At 40.5% G+C, this 21,841-nt stretch overlaps 1 protein-coding gene across 12 annotated transcripts in view; it reads right to left on the reverse strand.

Annotated features, from left to right (window-relative positions):
• Positions 1–21,841, reverse strand: part of SEMA6D (semaphorin 6D) — a 696,006-nt gene that overhangs the window by 115,783 nt on the left and 558,382 nt on the right. For all 12 annotated transcript variants that reach the window (XM_068958248.1, XM_068958249.1, XM_068958263.1 and 9 more), the window contains one exon: positions 14,877–14,957. The gene's annotated coding sequence lies outside the window, so the exon portion shown is untranslated. The remainder of the gene's footprint in view (positions 1–14,876; positions 14,958–21,841) is intronic.

Genomic DNA, 21,841 nt, shown 5'->3' on the forward strand with positions numbered 1-21,841 from the left:
TGCTAATTGAAACTATGAAAAAATAATGTTAAGTAGCAATTTCCTAGAAGGGGTTTTGTCACATCTATTCAGAGTTATATTCTGTGTGCCAAATTGGAACCTGATGTTCAGTAATGCTGTTTCTGACACTTCTGAGTAATAAAAGTGAAGATCCTTCTTTGCTCAAGGATGTCTATGACACTTTTGACACCTCTCTCCCAGAATTGCAGGCAGCCCAGATGTTCTCTGCATTAAGCAGAGCATTGCCACAGCTGCTCTTCAATGTGGGAAGATACTGGGCTCTAGGCATTTGTATCAAAGGGCATCTTTCCTCTTTTTTAACTGAGGAGCGATTTTTTGGAGAGTAATGCCTTTTGATTTACACAAAGTTAAAGACTCAGAGGGACTTTACAGGCAAGGGACACACTGCATTTTTCTGACTCTTGTTTCAAGGCAACTCAGAGCCATCACTGAGCACCTGTTTCCATTTCTGTACGGAAAAGTATTCCTTACCTAGCTGCGCCAGAACTGCATTGCTGTATCTGCTGGACAACTACTTAGGAAAAAGACTGAGTGTTTAGATAGGGGGAAAAAAAGAAAACACATAGTAACAGGTCTTGGGGAGGGACTCAAGCCTTCATTTCTGTGGACTCACAAGGCTGCAAGACCCAGCCATTCCTGGCGTGTTTGGCCTCCTCAGGATTTGAATCCAGGGACGAATCTTCACAAGAATCTCCTTCCACAGCAGTGAGAGCGGAAGCAGCCTTGTCCACACATCATATCCCAGTATTCTCCCCAGCTGCACTAGCAGAAGGTGGCAACAGGCCACGTGGGGTATGTTCTTGGCTAAAAAATAACAAGATATTCTTTGCACCTTCTTCCTTATTTCTGCCCTTGTACTGCCCCAAAATAGATGTATGTGGGACTGAACAGCAAACTGGACTGTTTTTTCCTACATTATTTTAAAAATACATTGGCTCTGCTGTTTAACAAACAGCTGTCCAGTTCACAACAAAGTAGCGTAGGGGGCAGGAGGCTTCTGGTAGCACCCACAAAAGAAATGCTCTTTAAACCAGAGTCTCCGGCTGGTGCAAGCCACAGCTGTTGTCAGTGGTGGGCAGATGAGTTAGGGTCTTTCCCTTCATCCTGCTGCTCTTCAGCTCCATCTCCTGGACCCACCGGCTGCTCGTCTCTACAACTGAAACGAGCTATCAGAGAGTCAAATTATCCAAAATGGGTGCTAAAATATTTTATTTGCCAAAAAAAAAATAATTAATTTGGAAATTTCAGTTCCGGGATCTATTTTCAAGTACTTGAGATGCACATGTCCCCGCTGGAAGGATTTTTTGACAAAAACATCCATCCTGATGGATACCATGTTTAAAACACTTAAAACAGCCTACAGAGCTGTTATTTATACCCTTTTAACACACTCTAGAAGTTTAAGGTAGTCATACTACTTTTCTCAAAACACTCAGAAATGGAATCATTGTTTTTGGAGGAGTCACTGCTATGTCTCTTCTGTCATCTGCAGGGAGCTATACAAGCAGCACAGGGATTTCTTAATCAACATTTTATTGGGATTGCTTTTCGCCTGACATCTGCTTGTAGCTGGTAGAGGGAGCCAACTGGTGCAGGGTGCAGACCTAGCTGCTGGCTCATAGTTGAAACAGGAAGAGCAGCAGTCAAAAAGCAGGAAGAGTAGCAAGGAAAAGTAATATTTTCGGGTGCTGCCAGGACAGACTAGGGCTGTTCCTGTGAAAGTCTCAGCATCTGGGAAGAAAGATAACCTATGGAATATCCATACTGGGATTTTTCCTGTTGTACTGCCGAGCCATCGCTAACATATGCCAGTGTTAGCAAGTACGCCATTAGCACACCAAAGGGCAGGTTATGAACATCAGCATCCTTTGCTGTATGCTGCCCCAATTCCTACACAAACACCCAGGATTTCACCATGCTCCTCAGCCCTCCTCAACACTGCCTACCGCCCCATCCAAGACCCAGATGGGGGCCAGCCGGTCTCCAGACCTAGCAGACCACAGGGCCTGAGCGCGTGCACCTTTTCTTCCATGTTACAACTTCCCGCCTCCACGTGGGACAGAGTGCTATGAACGCATCAGGAATGATGCTACTTTAGCAATGCTAGTCATGTCCTCTGCTTCTTTTCTAGATGTATTCCCGAGCGTGGGTGTCACTTTCACAGTCAGATGCCGTTGGACACAGAGTTATGGTAGTGATTACTATAGAGAATAAGAAACACAAGGACAAATCATTTTAACTGAAGGGTCTGCAATGGAAAATGGCAGTCATCCCTTTACGCCATAGTGCCTCCCAGTTGGACCTGGGCTCTGCGATGGGAGAAAGAAGCCCAGAATGACATAGATCCATTATCCTCTACGGTACAGGAGGACAAGCTTGTTAGGAACCTGGGCTTCATTAGGCAGCAATAGCTGCCCTGTTGTCAGGCTACGATTTATTTCTTATCTTGGATTGTGGCACATATTTTCTCTCCCACATCCCAATCACACTCCGCTACCACACTTCATTGCTTTGGGTGACAGAGGGTAGATCTTCCTTTAAGAATTATAAGTTGGAGTTGCAGCAATACCACAGTTAGATTTGCTAAACATTACTCACTACTATCCACATACAAGTATGCCCTCAGCCTTCCTCTCTGGTATGGAAAGGGACCACTTTCCAAATGTCTACATTTATTAGCAGCTCCCATGACAGAGCTAACCTACCCACACTGACTACATACACCTGAGCACACAGTCATAACAAGAGCGCCGAGCTGCACCTTCGCAGTATGTATTTACCTTTGTGTTTGTAAGATATGCTTAAATTTACAAGGTAAATCAAATAGTACAATGAAACCACAAACACCAATTAAAGTATCACTTTAAAATGTGACTGTTTTGGGCACGCTGGAGGGTATAGGGAAGAGAGTCAACACTACACTAAATTTACAATGTAAATCAAAGAGTACAATAACCACAAACACCAATTAAAGATATTGTTTTAAAAAAGTGCCTGTTTGGGACGCGCTGGAGGGTATAGGGAAAAGAGATAGGGCATTACTTTGTTCTATGGATCCTTTTTATAGATTCTGTTTTCTTTTAAGGTTTGTTTTTGAAGGCTAAAAGGATTAATGTCTAATCTATCGTTATAACGACATACAGTATTTACAAAGAATAGAAAGATTTAGAAAACAACAATATCTTTAAAAGTTCTACATTATTTCTTAGTCTTCCAAAAGAAGCACTCAGATACAATTGCTTAATGCAGACTTCCAAAGATTTGATACACCAGCAGCTGCAGCAAATACACGGCTTCTTCTATTTTAATGATCTCTTTCTTCTAATAGGTTCTACAAGATATAAACACAAACAGAGATCAGACGGGGAGCCAGATTTTATATTTTACCTACGCTACTCTGAAAACAGGGTAATAATTATAGAAATGGCTGAAGCTTGCGTGGTGGTTTGTTTTTATAAGCGAAGTACTCCCCCAGTGTTTCTCTTCTCCAAGTTCAATGATTAACTCCAGTTAAAACCCAATCCTTGTGTGTCTGTTGACAAAAACCTCTGCAACGTAAAAGATTTAACAGCAATACTTGGCATAAAATAGTTTGGCAAAATGAACTGAATATTACATCAAACACAGTTGAAAGGCAAACTTCCCAGCCAACAGAGCGGTTTTATCAAAGTCCAAATTTGTGCTTTTGTTGTGGCAAAATCAAAACTACTGTTAGCTTGCAGAAGTGCTTTGGTCAAGGTGAAAGCTTTTTAGATATTGTTGTTATTTGTCCCGTTTGGTACGATGCAGTACATATTCTATGTTGGCAAGACTCTTGTTTCCTTACTGGGAACTGTGAAATATACTGCTGTCCCGTTTCCCAAAATTTAAAGCTGTTCTGGCGAATACACAGTTTTCATCTGGAGTAAAAAACCCCTTCACACCTCATATTTATTTAGAAGCTCTTTGCCTTATCACTGCTCTAGCTATTTAAAGCACTGCCTTCCTCTTTCTTTAGGCCAACTGTCTTCTTCCTCCTTAAAACTTTTAAAGAAATATAAAATAAAAATACAAAGTAACTTTTTCACTGACGTTATTCTCACAGCACATACTGAATTGATCTGAAAACATCAGATCTGCCAAATTTCTCCTGAATGTTGACCCCCAAATCTAAACATGGCTCCTTTATTTATGTAAGTAGAGGCTTATTTACTCAAGAGAGAATTTTTTTTTTTTGACGGTTTTCCTAACGAGAGCGGTGAAAGAAATTTGAACTAGCTTTTAATTTTTGAAACATCCGTTTTTAGCTCCGCGTCGCTCCGGCCACGGCCCGCGGCCCCCCACCCGCGCCGCCGGGGACCTCCCTCGCAGACGGGGCCTTTGGGCCCTGGTCTGTTGTGACCAGTGCACACCCGGCCGAGAAAAGCATCCCATAAAACGGAAATACGGTGTCAGTGATAATCTGGGTTTTCAGTTATTTTTCCTGTGCAAAACGTGCAGCTTTTGGGCCGGGCTGTTAGATGATTTCAGCAGATATTTGTAAAGTTCAAAGTAAAAAAAAATCCCTTCGGAATTTTTTTGCATTAGGAAACTCTGATCAAAATAATTCTTTCCCTGCTTTATAAATCTGTTTACGAGCACTTGAGAGCTGGCTAAAGCTTAGAGCCTCCCGTTCCACGCTATTGTTTACAGCCTGCTCAAGCGGGAAGGCAGGGCCGTGCCCGGCCTCCGGCACGAGCAGCGCGCGGCGCTCCTCCAGCGCGCCGGGCCAGCAAACGTTCACGGCAGCTGAACAGTCCCACGGAAGTAAAGGAAAAGAAAATTAAACCAGCAGCAATGGAAAATTCGCTTTTCCCCACGTGCGACACAAAATCCTTCGGACTCGCCCAGGCCGGCCGCGAGCCCCGCACGAGCTCAGCGGCCCGGCTGGCCGCGCTTCATTGCGCGAAGCTTTTGCAGCTGAACTACCGCCTCAGAGGCAACAAATTCCACATCTGAAGGCACCTGCGCCCCCCCCAGCACCCAGAGCGCTGCCCCCCGGCCCTCCAGCGCAACTGCTGACGCCTGCCCCGTCGACAAGCCGAAACGCCACCTGCCCCTCGCCCCGCAGGCGCGCCAGACCCGTCCTCATGCCTCACCCCAGGGACCGCACGTAAAAACAGCGCTAGCGCTTCCTAAGCGGTTTCGCGGGCGGAGGGTGCCGCACGCCCTCGCCCTCCGTGTTGCTCGGGCCAACGCGCTCCGAACCGTTTCGTTGGTTAAAATTCTTCCTAACTAGTGCATGCTGTGATAAAAACAAAAAGAAATCCCAAAGGGAACTACGCTATCAAACGAGGAACGTGCAGTTGAGCTCAGAAAACGCAGCCTTCAGAAAACACAGACTAGAGGGCAACAGCTTGGTCCTGTTTTTCAGCGACAAAACTACAGTTACGGTGGTGTAAACGCGAAGCTGACTGCTGCCAGAGGTGGCCTAGCTCCAAATCTGCACTAGTAGGAAGACGACAGTCTGGCTAACAGCTCCGCAATTACTAGAAACACCACCACCTCTTCAACAAGATGTTTGTACTGTAGATAAAAATATTAGCACATTGCAAACCTCCAGCTACCTCAGGCAGGGTTACACTGCAGTCAGAAGTACTATTCGGATGAAAATATAGACATGGATTCAGTTTAGGTGAGAAAGAGTTCTTCCGCGAGCTTTGCACCTTCTTTTCCCCGTACGAAGCATCTGTGCGCTTTCAGTACCTGTGCTAGCCTCCCTACGTGACGTCTATTCTTTGTACAGGCGCGAGCAACACGGGATCGCAGAGTCAGCTCCGAAACGGTTTACCAGCGCTGTTCTGCTCTACCGAAGAAGGTACAGTTTCCATCCGAGTTTTGTTTTAGCATAGCTACTGTTTAATTCCATTCCTCGTGTAAGCTGCAACTGCCCTACTGAAGATCTAGTATTTTCACTAGAGCTGGGCTATTCTGTTCTTTGCTTATCATAAAATTATGCATTCTGAACCTGTCTTCAGACAGTTCTGTGAATTATTCGTTAGCTGTTAGGTGGATTTATGCTCTTCATCTTAGCTTGAACTTCTCTCTCGAGCATTCATATAAATTATTTTGAACGTGTTCAGGAGCTAAGCATCCAATTGTGTTATGTTAATATTACAAGCTATCTATATTCATACATCACAAAAGAATGTGCTATAGTTTACTTAATATTTTGCATTATTATATAAATATGAGTCTTTATGCCAATGCATTAGTTCCTTTTCCCCCTTGGTGTTTAACTTTTAGATTGTGCTGAAGTCCCGTTGATGCAATAATTGAGGTTAAGCATGTGCATAAGTGCTGTTTGAGATGGGCCCCTATTCCCCAACGTGCAGTTCATCTCCGGTGGATGACGGAAGATTGCTTTACTCTTTGCTCATTAATAGAAATACATTTTATCCTCTCTTTGCGCTAGCTGTGTGCCACAAAACCATTTTTATGATTATTATAGACATGCACATTTCAGAAACACTCCATAAAACTGTATCTGGAATTACACCTGAAAATGCAGTAATTCACACTTCAAACACTATTTTGGGGGAAATAAGCATTTCTAACCTTAAAGTGTATTTTAGTGCACACAATAGGGCTAAGTTAAGATTGGGCACTGAAGTTTAACTTTATTTTCCTGGCTTTGAGCTTCATTGTGCTGCCTTATTATTCGGTTAACATAGTTTGTACATAGAATATTTGGTAAAAGGTTTTTGAATAAATGATTCTCATCTCCTTTTTAAGGAAAAATCGACTCCGTTACAGGAGAAGAGGCATCAAGCTAAAATTACATGAAGTCATAATCCTCTATTGAGACATCACACAATGACATTGTTAGCATTAGTATGCAATATTTATTATAAATAAAAGAGGCTATTGAGGCTTTCAAGCCATAAGAAGCTCTGGGTAGATGACTTCATTGTAGGAACACAGCAGAGTTATAATGAGGATAAAAGATTTATTTATACATAAATATATTCTCATTAGTAATTCTGCACTAGCATGTAGATACAACAGATACAACTGGAGGACCAGTGTGAGCTTTTCTTTTTTTTTTTTAATTAAAACTATTGTTTGCACTCTGACAATGAAGATGTAGTATAAAAAAGGAATAAAAAATAATTACTGAGTTTATTATACTACATATTATTAGTTCTCACGAACTAAGAATTATCACATTTTTATGTGATAATTCATCCCATAACACAGAGATCCAGTGGGCCATTAACTTGGATCTTGGTAAAGAGGGGAATTGTTTTTGAAGAGGTCTTTTCTGCACATGTGCGTGATGCATTCATGAAGCACCATACCATGACATAGGATTTCTTAATGATCTGCTTTTGCATTTTCTCCCAAGCAGCGTTTCTGAAAATATACTTAACACCATGGTGAAGAACTAACCCACGCTGCATGAAAGGCTCCCAAGAACTGTCTGCAGTCCCCTCCGAGACCTCTCGTGGGCTCTGTGCTGTCACCTTATACTCCATCTGAAGAAAATTCAGCTCCGCTTAATCCCAAATCCTTTGTACTACCACGCTTTTTCTTACTATCATCAGTATCTATCTCCTCTGTGGGGCCTGAGTTTCCTTTTGGATTATTGTTTCATATTCACCTATGTCACACAAAACCTAACAAAAACATAACTGTTTCAAAGCATCTGAGCATGTCTCCATACTCAGCATTTTACTACCACTGTTTTTGTTCAAATCCCTCTCCTCCTTTTTTGGCAGCTTTGTTTGTCATGTTAAATTGAGTTCAGAAAGGCCTATTTGTATAATTAACATATCTAGGGATATTTCACTAATAATGGAATTACGGTGCAAGAAGAGTAACCATGTATATATTATACAGAGAATATTCTCTGTGTAACAAGAACCCACCCTACAACTGCTACTTAAAAAAAACATCAGGAAAAATAAATGCCAAGGTACTGTATTTTTTTTTTTTTAATATCTTAGAAGAATGAACTTCATCAGGTATTCACTTCTCATCTTGGGAATTACATTGACATGGTTCATCTCTTTCCAAAACTGCATTTAAGTTGATTACATGTAAGCTGACTGATAAGAAAATCTTATTCATATTGAAAAAGGAATCATTTAATTTAGAATCACTGAGATCTGTAGCAAAAGACCTTACCAACAATTACTGAGAGGTGATCAGAAGAATTCTACCCCACCTCCAAATGTGGATGAAAAAACACTTATTTTTCCTGTTAATTTGAGTTGTTCATTCTCAGCAATAAAATCTCAAAAAATTTTATTGTAAAATGAAGCCAACCCCATGAAAAACACTGTTTTCTGTAGTCATTAGCAACCAAAAATGGATTTGCTTTTTCTTCAGTTTTTGTTTCTATGAAATACTATGTATTCTACTGAAAGCAGGAGTTCAAGAAAATATTTTAATTTGAAAAGCCATTTACCATTTAAAAAGAAAAGGAGATATTTCCAGCTAAATAAGTTTAAAGGAACTAGCTTTATCGAAAGCTTCCAACACAGCTGACATAAGTTACTTTGATTTTGCATGTTTTTTTTCCTGTTACCATACTTACAAACTGACATCCTCTGTATAAAGAGATAAGGATAAGGAAGAGATCCCTCCTCTACAGCTGTAAGGCCTTGCTGCTATATAATGGACCAGAAAATACAGAGACTGTATTAGTTGAATACAGTAGCAACAACGTGCCTTTTAAATCTTATTACTCTTGGTAACTAGGTCTAAATTTACTGGAGTTTTGAGGAGGTTCTTACCCAAGATTTCTCCACCCAAATACCCCTGGTATTTTTTGCATCCATCTGAGATGAGCACCTGAAGGAAGCGGAAAGATGAGCTGCATAATTTAGATGATATTCTTCCCCTTTTTTAAAGATTGGTTTGCCTATGTAACCTTATGGAAGCACACAGTACATATTTCCAGACTATTCATTTCAGTAAATTCAGTAAATGAGCTTTGGCATGTGAAGTGACAAATTATTTTTAAGTATTTCCAAGTTTATCATTTCAGTTGGTGGTGCTAATGATGCACAATACGACCAGGCTTGAAAGGTATTACCTACTACCTCTCCCTTCAGCCCAGCTCGTACTTCCTTAACACACCCTCGGTCTAGCCCAAGTCCCATTAAAAGTAGTGGAAAGGTTCCCAATGATTTCAGTTGAAGTTGGATCAATACAGATGATAAATCCAGTTATTGGACAAATATTATTTTCCTCTCATTCATGCATTTGTCAGGCATAGAAATAACCCAGTTTTGTTTCTGTAATTTTTTTTTCCCCACAGTAATCTGGGTAGTTGGTACATTTGCAATCTGACAAAACAGCTATCTCTTTTTGCAGAGTGCATATGTTTCCCCCTCTATCTCAAAAAAGTCTCAGAAAGCTGTTCAGGACTCAGTGCACGTTCTTTCCTTTTCACAACTCATTTTCTTTTCTTTTCTTTTTTTTTTTTTTGTGTGTGTGTGACAACCTAGGCAATAATTCACAGCTCACTGGGTCTCCTAAATAACCCCCTTTATATTTACATGGTAGACATTCCCCCATTACCCAGCAGGATTTGGCTGTATTGGCAGGCAGTCATTAGGCATTCTTAAGACTTTGGAGGTTTAACATACCCTTCTCTAGCTAGTGTCTTTGAAAACACTCTGTATGGCCACCATCTCAGCAAATATATAGCGAATCTGGACAACTTAAGAATAACATAAACTGTGTCATTTTGTAATTTTGAAGTGGTTCCTTCTTTGGGTCCCATCCAGACTCCCACACGAAGTCTTTAAGACTCAGAAGGATTTCACCCAGTGGAGGAGTATTGTTATGTTTCTTTCTTCTGCTGGAAATTAAACGAAGTACTTGAGTTTCTTTGCTGCAACTTTTACAAGCGTATACTTGCTCATTTAATCCAGCATCGCTGAGAAGTCAGGTGGGGGAAAACAACGCAAAAACATTCCTTCTACTGATGAATGAAAAAGGTCTAGTTCAGAAATGAACTAGAATAAAGATGGCAAAATGCACTGTGAGAAAGCAGCCCAGTCTAACTCTGCACATGTCACTAAAAAGATGTGATCTAAGCAAGAAAGGAGAGTCAAATTGCCAGGGCTCACACCGCTGCTCTGGCTGAGGAAGGTGTCAGGCTGATGCCCACCAGCGCCTGGGGTCCTGGGGACCTGCTCTGCAGCCCGTCGCGGTGCTGGGTGCTCCCAGAGCTCCCATGCACACAAGACCCACCGCAGCATTTCCTCTGCCCGCTTCCTTACACACGCATCACGTTGATAACGGCATCTCCTAGAAGTCATTAATAAATGCCAAGTTGTACTATGGAGGCTTGTAGGAATATAAAAGAAGAAAACAGAGAAGCTGATCCCTCCAGTGTTACTGAGGTTTGGCACTGGTAGTGCTACGTGCACTGGAGAAACACCCAACTAACCTGGAGCGACACGCTACCAGGCTGGTCCAGAGCACTTCGCATCCTATGAGCCTGGAATGTACACAACTATCCCAAACCAGATTTGTTTACTGAACAGATAAATATTTCAAACGAATACACTGAGAGTACTTACAACAGCAAAAAATCTCATGGAAATTGATTTGCTATTGAGGAAAAAAAGAAGGTGGCCATCTTTTCACTTTGCAATTGGATTCTTCTCTTTTTAGTATTACCCAAAAGTTCAGTTTTGGTGTAAGTTTTCTTGGTGAGGACAAGGGGCTTCATTAAACATGTCCTATACGTGTTGTATATAATGTTACTGAACATGTCCAGATTCAAGGAGCAAAAAGCCAGAACCAGAATAATTATAGAAACCCACATAATTTTTATAGTAAGATCCATTTATGATGATCGAGAAGTCACGACAGAATATGAGAAGGAAGCAATGTTAGTTCATTTGCAAAGTCCTTGCCCACTTCAGCAAAAGAGGTGAAAGCATTTTGAAATAAGAACCAGTAAGCACTTGAGCATGTTTTCCCCCTGTTTACAAAGTTCAACTAAGGCAATAACCCCACCAAACAACTCACCTGCACAGTTTTAGTGAGCAGAAGAGACCTCAAAACCACAAATTGTTTGGAGTTTTCTTTAATCAAAGGGAGTAACTCTTTATTATATTTTTTCTTATCACATCTTTTAGCTTCTAAATTCTTCTCTTTCATTTTCAAAGTTTCTTTAGGGGGCAATATCTCAGTATCATCTGATATCCTTTGATAACAATGTTTCTCCTAAACTGATTATTTGTTTAAAGTTCAAGCTTATAAAAGTAACATCCTATTAAAAGAAATCCTGGATGAAGAACAGTATTTTAAGATGCTAATTGCTCATGTTACTAGCCATGCATGAAGCATAAGCTGAAAACACTCTGAAGTGTTCAGAAATGCCTCTCTAAGTCATAAATCTTTTACAGGTACAATTAAATGAGAACAGCAATAGAAAAAACACATTCAACATCTGGAGTCAGACGAGTTTACTGAAGTAAAATTGCAAAATTAAATTTAGATGAACTTAATTAAAAAAGGGGGATCCAATTTAATATGGACATTCATCAAGTTCTCACTGGAAACCTTTCTTGCCTCAAGAAAATATAATAAAAGTATGAACACAAAAGCCATATGAAGGCTGAAATGAAGTGTGAAGGGATGGTCAAACATAGAAATGCAATCAAAAGGAATTCTCTTTTTTCCCCATTTTAAAACCCATGCACACACACACACACACACACACACACACATATTTTTACTTTAATTGTACAGGACACTGAACTATTTTTGGATGCAATAACAATTGAACAACTGAACTGGTCAGCCATACACCCTGTCGGTCATTAATCCTTATGAAGCATCTGTTACACATTTATCGATAACAGGAATATGGAACTGGGTGTGTGTGTGTCTCCGTACGTATGCACGGTTAGTCAACTGTTGCTCCTGGAGCCTAGCGAACTTCATCTAAAAGCAGTTATATTTGTTAGTGCTTAAATGTTTGTTTCCTGTCCTTAAGTGATACTCAGGTTGCTCCTGCTGAAGTTAATGGGAGCTTTATCACAGGACTGGGCCTCTGATGACTTGAAATGGATTTTCATTTGCCTCAGTTAAGAAGCAGCAAATAAGGGTCTTTTGCTTTCCTTTACTACATCATTAGTGTCTTCTGCTTCCAGGGGAAAAAGGTCTACTAGTTCAGTACCAGCGACTTCCAGTTTTCACGAACTCTGTCTATTACAAACAACAGTATTGATTTTCCACTCTCCAGGTTATAGTGCATACAGAATTTAGTGGTGACCAAAAAATTGAAAAAGTTAGAAAACTGTTGTTTCCCTACAAAACTGCCTTGGCAAATTGTTGTTTTTCACCTTGACTATATGATCACGTAACATAATAAGTAGGATGTATTCTTGTATTTCTAACAAAGAGCAATAATAGTCCCTAATAAAGTATAGTATCTACCTCAGAGCATACTGTACATATTCCAAATTTACTTAAGTTAGCCAGCAATAACAACACGTAATTTGTCTTCAGGATTCATGACAACACAGTATCACGCTTTTTTTTTTTTTAAATGAAAAAAGTATGATGGGATGGGAAAACTACTGTTGTTAAGTTTATCTTTGAACTGAAGCAGAGGTTTTATTGAACTACCAAGTAGGTAGGTAGGTTAACGACAATAAACTGTTAGGGGAATGCTCAATACAGGTTTTGTTTCCATGTCAGAAGAGTTCCAGATTTAGGGGTGTAACCTAATTTAAAAAATATATATGTTTTGGTAGCCTGGAACAGGCTGGACTTCGAAATGGTGTACTTGAACACTGTATCACAGTGGTCTAAAACTAACATAAGCACGACCAGACAGGGTGAGGCCAAAGGGCTGTCCAGGCTGGTCTCCTGCCTCTACTGCTGGGCAACAGCTGGTGCTACGGGAAGAACATCACACGTGGTGGCGCCTCCCAGGTCAGCCCCTACACTTCCCCAGGTCCCAGCAGACACTTCCTTGTCCAAGGTCTATTAGTACTGATGTGAAAGATGAAAGCTTTAGGCACCGTTACCACTTACGAGTCATTTTGTGTCTAGGCCTAGACTAATCCTTCACAGGCTGAAAGAGCAAAGGCGGAGCTGTGCCCTGGGTGGGTTATTTCCCATGCATTTCAGGGACATCAGGACCCGGAAAGGAAAAGCGAGTAAAGCTACTCAGTTACCAAGGAGGCCAGGGCTGCCACCAGGATGTTCCTGTCTGCAAGAGCAATCAGGCCCATGAGGACTCCGTGTTGCAAGTATCCAATTTCGTAACCCATGATCCTCCATAGCCCTCTTCAAGCTTTGCTTTTGAAGAATAAGGAAGGTGGCATGCATGATACACACGCATGCAGTACATATATTTATTTTCCTTCCTGCTGGAGAATTTATATAGTGGTTTGGGTGAGAAGCAGCATGTTGAGCGGGGGAATGGGGTTCAGGGCAGCTCTACTGGGGGGTGCACGTCTGCTGTTTTCTTCCCTCTCCTCTTCTCTAGCACTGCTTTTTGGATTGCATTTCTCCAGGATTTAGGGACTCAGTCTCAGTGGCAGCTCTAGCCTGGCTGCCATGATTGTTTAAGCACTAGCTGCATTGCCCACATACATACTGATGTGTGTGAAAACACCACTCTGTGCATAGCAGATAGGGTATGCAAAAACGCAAAACGGAAGAGTTGAAAAGCAGCATCTCCTTGACTGGTCCCAGGACAAACACACTAAGCAGTGTTCTACTGAGATGGAATAATCCAGTAAATATTTCTTAATGCTAGGTTAAGAGGGATGTGAGAGCTGATCAATTTTTTTTTTCCCAAAAAAACGCTGTACAAATTAGGGTATTATTTTGTAGCTATTTTATCTGTGGTCATCTGTTTCAGGGACAAAGGCTATTAAAAGTTATTAAGTACATCTGCTGAGAATTAGATAACCTGTGAACATGGTGGGAACTCTATTGCAAGTACTTGGAATATTGTGATTATGCGCTATAATAAGGAGCCCCGTTCTGCCAGCATTTTATAGGCTGAGCAACCTTTAAAATAAATGAAAATATTTACTGCAAGTAGGTGGCATAACAGTGAGAATCAACTTGACCAAAAATCTCATCGCAGACAATATTATAATCTAATAATTAGATCCTTCCTACCCCAAAAAGAACATTTATACAGCACATGATTTTCTGTTGCAGTGCAAGAATTACTTCACATTACCCAACTACAGTTTTCTAGAAAGTGCATTCCAATCTGACACAGAACTATGGTGGGACCCCACTGTTCCCGCCTCCTTTTTGTTGTTACTATAGCTGACAATTTCCCTCTGCAAAAGAAATTCTGAGTTTCAAGATGCAACCAGATTATACCCCTTCGCAAGGTTTCCACAGCAGCACAAGGGGGGTGGGACAGTATCTGAAAATCTGACTCTGAACTTTGGACAATCAGATTAGCTACAACAAGGTCAGCATTAGATGGGAAAATTGTTTGTAATTTTGCAACTTACTTCCCCAGTTTTCTGTAAGAGGAAACTACTGAAATTTCCCTTTTGTGTGTTTTACCTTTTCTCTGGAGGCTGCCCACCATCCTTCTATAAACGATGGCGTTGTTCAAAATGTACAATGTCAAACCTTTCAAGAGCAGTCACATTAGTAGAGAGGACAATAAAAATGGTCTTTCTGGGTTTACTCTAATGAAAATTGCTCAGAATTTGTGTCCTTAGCTCAGTCTCTTGCAGATCAGTGCATGTTTTCTATCTCAGCATCCTTGTAACGGTCAAGAGAGAGAGTTCATTTTTCACGTGGATTCATTTTTAGGGCAACATGACAGAAAACAGTAATATTCGAATGTTGTTTACTACGACATCTTTAGATCTTACCACTGAGAGCAAACGTGAAGATCCTTAAATTGCTGGCATCAGTGTTCCTGTAGAGGCTGGCACAAATTCAGATGGGTGATCCTGCCAAAAGACAGAGGAAAATATTCATCAGACAGATGATTACTTTTAATCACACTTTCCCAGTACTTATGGAAGCCTTGCTTTAAAAGCAGGTTTACTGCAGGTTTAATGATAAGACCATGAAAATAGATCTGAATGCAACACACCAGCACGCTGACTTTTCGAGTGACTGTGAACCTGAATATTGATTCCCACAGGGTACTTTCTATAGAAGAACTTTCCTTTCATGGAGGCAATGCAACAGATTCTACCAGGAAAAACAAGAGTGTATTGCGTGATTAGTTTTAATAAACTGCATTTGAAAGATGGCGAATGGAAAAACAAACAAACAAAAACGTACACAAGTGGCCAACCCTAGATTAATGAAGTATACACTTATACACAGTTCATTCTCATTCCAGATCAAAGATGTTTTGAAGTTCAAATGAATTTGCCTACTAATATTTTTAGTACAGGATTATCTCTCTTAACATCTAAAAAATAACATTCAGAGCTGGCATTTAACAGCTTATTTGTACTGCAGCACTTCAGGGATAGCAAACTTGTAATTTCTACCATATGTGGAACATTTCTTTCATAACAGTAATGAAATTTCTACATAAAAAAGCATTACTGAGGAAAAACTCTTGCAAGAGGATTATTTTGCTAAGCATATATATAAGGATAATTATTTTTCCACCATCAGTTCTAATTATCTTTAATTAACGCATATTATATTGCACATATAGATATGTATATGTATATATTTGTTTCACTGAGGCTTACTTGGTTGATTTCTCAGATTATTTAAATTGCTTCTGTTTAGGAGAACTTAAAAACTATCTTTAAGTGAAAGCAAAAAAGAAATGGATTTGATAACAAAAAGTACATAGGCAGGTGGAGCAGTGTTCCTGGGTCAGACCAGTTTTATTAACCTGTGGTACTCAAGTCCAAGTTGCCTCTATACAATAACAAACAATCTAAAAACCTCTGAAATCTACAGAGCAAATTCAAAACAGGAAAAAACTGTAAGGAGCTAAAGTCGAGCTCTAGATGGGTACCAAAGGTCTCCACACCTCTTCCTTCCTCTTTTACTCAAGCTCTCAATGAAAATATTGCCATTTTCACTTTATAACAACAAATTCTTTACTGAGAGATTTTCAAAGACATGTAAGAGTACTGGGTGTCTAATTCCCTCAGGCAGTTTTGAAAAGTGCACGATTAATATATTATATCACTCCTTATGCATCAAACCATTTCCCAGTGCACTTCACATTAATCTTTAATCTAGACACTTTAATCTTCAAATCTTTATACAATAATCTTCAATGAAAGGATCTTTCTGGGAGTTTACAGTATATTTAACACAATTTTAAAACTACTAGTACATTGCCCTAGCTTTTAATACCCAGAAAATGCTGTATAAATTAGATCAACTACAACTTGGCCAGGGTTTCTGTGTTTTTAATATCTTTGGAGGGAGATTACAACAAAGGGTGCTGGAGGGAATGACTTAGCTGGTTAAGCATCAGTTTGCAATGCTGCAAATCACCCCAAACCCATAGCTGCAGATCCCAGTTTATTCTATGCTTCACATTTTCCAAAGTAAGGACTAGAATCACTGTGCTCGTTATTGGGGAAAACTGTATTATCTTACAGCATACACTACTCTGTCTTGGCAGCTCGCTGTGTGCACATCTGGCCATGGACATAGTTTCCATATCTGTGTTTTTGCCAACAATATTAACTGTTAGAACAGTGTGCCAGGGATATAGCCATGACTTCAGCTCCTCCTGGCCTTTCCTGTTCCCTTCAGCAGTGTTTATTTTACCATAGCACCTCTGAGGCCTAGTCATGGACCAGGACCTCACTGTACAAGCCCCTTCCAAAAGCACAGTGGAAAGAAACCTCTAAGAACTCATAGAGTAGATTCAGGATACAAGGCACTAGGTCATTACGAGGTAGGAGAGAAAAAGAAGATACTATCAGTCACTGTGACAGGCAGTGTTTTTTTGTAGGCATCCTGGCAAAGGATTTTGAAGAGGGATTTGAAGAACCAGTTTTGCAGAAGCGTCTGAAGAATTTTGAAGGGAGCAAGCACAAAGGTGCTGGCTCGAAAGTGAGAGCTGAGGTGGAAACGGACACTGTGACTCAAACTGTGCCTGGAGCTGCTGTTTTCATACCAAGTAAGTGATGATACAGAGAGTGGAGAGAGGGAAAATAAGCTGCCTGAGCGACGGAAGGGGGAGTCACATATCGTATATGAGTCATACGGTCAGATAAGCGATATGGCCAAAAAAACAAAGCCAGGAAAAAGGGCTTTCTGTGAACTGGGTAAGATTATTTTTGTCAAGATTTGAGAAAAGAAATTAACAGCAAGAGACATCTAACTGCCAAGGTGGATGGACTGGAAAGCCTACATATCAGTCTTCAGATGTCAGCTGGATTTGAGGTGGTAAAGAGAATTCTCAGTTGAAGGTGATGCTCCGGTTATGAGTCTGGGTGATAAATGAGATGGTACAGTTGTTTATAGCCACCGTGAGAAAGAGTAATGGAGAGGGCTCCTGGAAGAAAAGCAAGGACCAATGTTTTAACCATTTTGGTTTGAGATATCACTTCTATATTTACACAGAAACAGACTGAGACTTCAGTTTGGGTAGGATAAGGCAGGTTTGAAGTAGACAGGTACATCATGTTTTTTTAAATCAGTCTCATTAACATGGTAGTTGAATTTGTGCTTGCCCATTTATCCTCAGGGATAAATTAGGAAGGAGGGAAAGAAAAGAGTTAAAACCCGGCTTTGCTATAAATTCCTGCAACTGGAGAAGGGATAAGGTAGATTCACCAAAGGCTGCACAACGGAAAGGATGGAGTTATGGAAGCCAAAAGAAGAGCGGACTACAGTAAGCTATCAAGGTTGAGTACATCCTGAAGGATCTGATAGGTTCAGGTAGTCAGAGTCCTGATCCTCTGACTGGACTGCAGAAAGTTATTAGAGACCGGTTTGAGCATTTTCTGGTGACTGCAAAGAACGGAAATTAGATGGCAGTGACTGTAAAGTATGTTCCAAGCATTCAGAGACGAGAGCTTCTTACGAGGGTACGTGGGGTAAAAAGTGACATTTTGAAGTGAAAGATTAAGGCATGATTGAATTGTGAGGGGAAAGAAGAGGAGATTGACTGACTGGGAACAGGAGAAGAAAAGGATAGAACGGGACTACTGGAAAAAGTGGAAGAACAGAGGAAGACAGCAGATGGAGAACTTCCAGAAACAGAAGGGCCAGGGGGCTGTTTCAGGAAGGGAGCAATGAATGAGTAGAAGGAGGAGTTATGAAGAGTTATGAAGATCCTGTCATATCTATGAGTTTTCACTGGGAAGAAACTGTTAAGATCCTTTTCAGAGTAAGAAATTGTGGTAGGAGAAGAGGGTTTAAGCAAGGAGTCAAAGGTGCCAAAGAGGAGATTAGGACCGAGGGTGTAGGTTTCAATTACAGGAGCTAGGCATTTGACAGAATGAAGGGTTTCCTCTCAGTTAAATAAAAAAGAATAACTGCAGTAGAGGAAGTCAGCGTGGTCACAGGATTGCTGCCAGAAATGCTTTGTTGCACGAAACAACAAGCAGAGAAAGCATCTATAAGAACTGTGGTCACGATGGCTTTGAGCGATTCACGGAGAAGGCTCATTCTGAGCTCAATCAGTTCAGGAACATTGCTTGCTTTTGCGCAAGGAGACCAAGGGGAGGAGGGACAATAAAGTTACAGGACATTCGCAACCCATGCTAGACCAAGTCATAAGTTGGTCTTTATTTATTTAAGAGTCTCATGGTATCTGTCACAGATGAGAAGAATTTGACATGTGGATGAGTTTAGTTTACCATGGAGCTACAGCACCCCAAAAATGATTGCAAAACCAGACAAAGTCTCTGAGTATCTGGTTTATGTTCAGATGCCTGAACTGGCATATTTAGTCCCAGTATACTTTTTATCTTAGAAACCTCCTGTGATTTGTACTTTGAGGAAGAATGTGTGAAATATTTCATATTCATGGGACATAACTACATTTTAGTGGGAGGACATGAATACTTGATAACTTGGGCTGAAATCTTCCATTTTCTTCATGGTCAACTCCATTTTTGGGTTAAACAGATGCATGTTAGCAATCTTACCACACTCCCAGTAACACAGAAGGATTTCAGCACATGTAGTACAGTTTTGAAACAGAGGCCGCAGCAAGCCCCGCAAAGAGCTGGCAAATAAATGGCTGATACGGTGTCTGAGGAAAGCTGATGTTATGATTTATGTAAGGCAAATTTACAGTCCTGGGAAGAAAAAGTGCTTGAGGATAATATGAACTTATCTTCCAGAAAGCTTAGTGAAAGTGGATTCATTGTAAGACATTAAGAATGGATTTTTGGGTGAAGATATTTTCTTATTAATGATTAGGATGAAATTTAACACTGTTTGGGCAGAGCTAGGAACTGAGACTAAAGCAGTGAGAATAAGGAAAAAATAAAAATTGTAAGTGAAGAAACTTTAAGAAAGATCTTCAGTGACATACAAGTATATGTTCAGATGGGAACGAATAGTTGAGAGGATGGAATGGACAGTTCCCTAAAGATGAAATTTATATTGCAACTCATAGGGTCTGTGATGGCATCTGTGACTTCAGCTCACTAAGTTGTGTGTCACAGATAATGGTATCAAGCACAACAAAGAGAAAGGGCTTAGCAAGAGAGACGTTAATTGTGACCAAACATTGACAAGCACTTTCAAAAATTTAGAAATGAGAAAGAGCAGCAAATGGTTAAAGAGAGAACACCCTACAATTTGCTGAAAGAATATTCATTACAATGCTTAATTTTACATCTTAATGTAATCAACTTGTCTGAACAGGTTACCATAAAATACTTGTTAATTTGCACATACATTAGATTAGTCTGTGTAAAGTACTTGTGTGACACAACAGAAGAAAAAAGCCAGCAGCCACCAATATAACATCTTAGAATGGGATTTCTAGCTATTTTTGCTCTCTTCTATGAACCTACACTTCATCTGTTTCTGTGTAATGGAATGCATTGCATTTAACAGAATTTTCCAAAATAATAATCACTTTTTATTTCTTTAGATGTATACACACATGTTAAAAAGCTGCATCTGCCTATCTCCCTTGACATAAAAATTGATGCCCACACTTTACCAAGGCTGAATACAGCTCAGTGTAGCAACGCCTGCCAGTACATGTAAAAGTGGTGTAAAACACTAGAAAATTATCGCTGGTGTTATTTGCTAGAAATAATGGAAATCCAGTATCAAATCGGTTATATAACTCGGCTATCACGAAGTTCCATACAGCATAGAAAAGCTGCATTTTAAAGTTTCATGTGGGGTTGGGGGGAGGCGAGGAGAAGTGAGTTATGTTTAACACTGAACTGCTCTTAATGCTGTGAAATATATGAAAGCAAGGTTAATTGAAAACCTAAAGCAATATAAAAATAAGTTCAGCTTTTAACAGAAATGCATATGGTGTATAAAGCTCCACTGAGCCCAGGTGGATAAGCGAACATTTTCAATGCACATTAGCTGAAGAAATGAAGAAGTAGAAGCAGATAATAGGTATTACTAAACTGGAATAATCTGAAGGCCTGGCACAGGCACAGGAAATCACCACCATGGAAGCTGTAGATTACTTTTTCTTCCCACCCAGAGAGAAAGAAACCCCCCCTTTCCCTTTGGACAAAGTATTTTATTGACTACAGTTATCACCCCTTTAGGGGAAAGGGGGGCCTTTCAGAGCCAGAGCTTAAAGAAGAACATCTGGGCTCCCCTGTCAATCACCGCGTCCGTGGGGCACTGTCCTGCTGGCAGCAGTGCTCGCTGCCTCCGCACCCCGCACCCCGCTCCGGCGGAGGAACCGAGGGTCAGCCTCTGCCCTCCAAGGTTGCTTTCCTTTCTTAGGACTTAACTTTGACTAGGCTGGAGTTACTCATGCTCTCTAAGGATCTGTGGGAATCTCAGTCTAAGAATTTATCACAGCACACCTGTACACATTCTTTGCACCTGTGCCCCACATTATTCTTAAAAGCCAGTTAAATACTAGCACGTATGCACGTGTGTTGTGTATATGTGTGTGCATACCTACATATACATACACACGCATGCGCACGCGCACACTCACACAGATACATATGTAAAAAAAAAAATGGATGTGTATTCAGCAACCACACATCCAACTCACTGCAGCGCACTGCCCCATAAAATGACTGCAGCATTTGGTTCAGCTGCTGCAGGTGCACATGGCGAAAGGACCAAGTTCTCACCATGCTCTCTCCATCAGCAGGCAGCAAATACCCTGAGCCACACACAGCCGAACCTGGATTCTTCTCCATCGAGGTGCTAGCTGCATCTTCCACAACATACCCATCCCCACTTTCCTTGAGATTTAGCCCTTTCCAATAGAACACAGCTTACTTAACCATCATCTCTACCCAGTTTCTAGTCCAAAAGGATGCAGCTGAGATCTTCTCACTAACAAGTACTCCAATGTAACCTGACTCATGTGCCAACCAGTCACAATCCTAGAAGGACACTAAAGATACCAAGGCAGGGAAAATTCTTAAAAAGTAAAATTCTCAATAAGGTGTCTTGCAACATCCAAATCAGTGACCTTAACTTTGAAGGCGTGGGCCTCTATATGCTCAGAAAAAGCCTTTAAAAACTTAATTGCAAAGAGCACGCTGATTAACAAAAAACACCCAATAATGACACATGAACGGATATTACTCATTTATGGTGGAAGAGCTCTATACCATTATTTATCATTTAAAATGACAGAATAGCTTTTCTTTTATCACCTCTTTATCAATGTATCCTTAGCTTTTACAGCAATATTATGCTTTACTACTTTTGT

Source organism: Struthio camelus, chromosome 12 (genome assembly GCF_040807025.1).
Source record: "Struthio camelus isolate bStrCam1 chromosome 12, bStrCam1.hap1, whole genome shotgun sequence".
Classification (NCBI taxonomy): domain Eukaryota; kingdom Metazoa; phylum Chordata; class Aves; order Struthioniformes; family Struthionidae; genus Struthio; species Struthio camelus.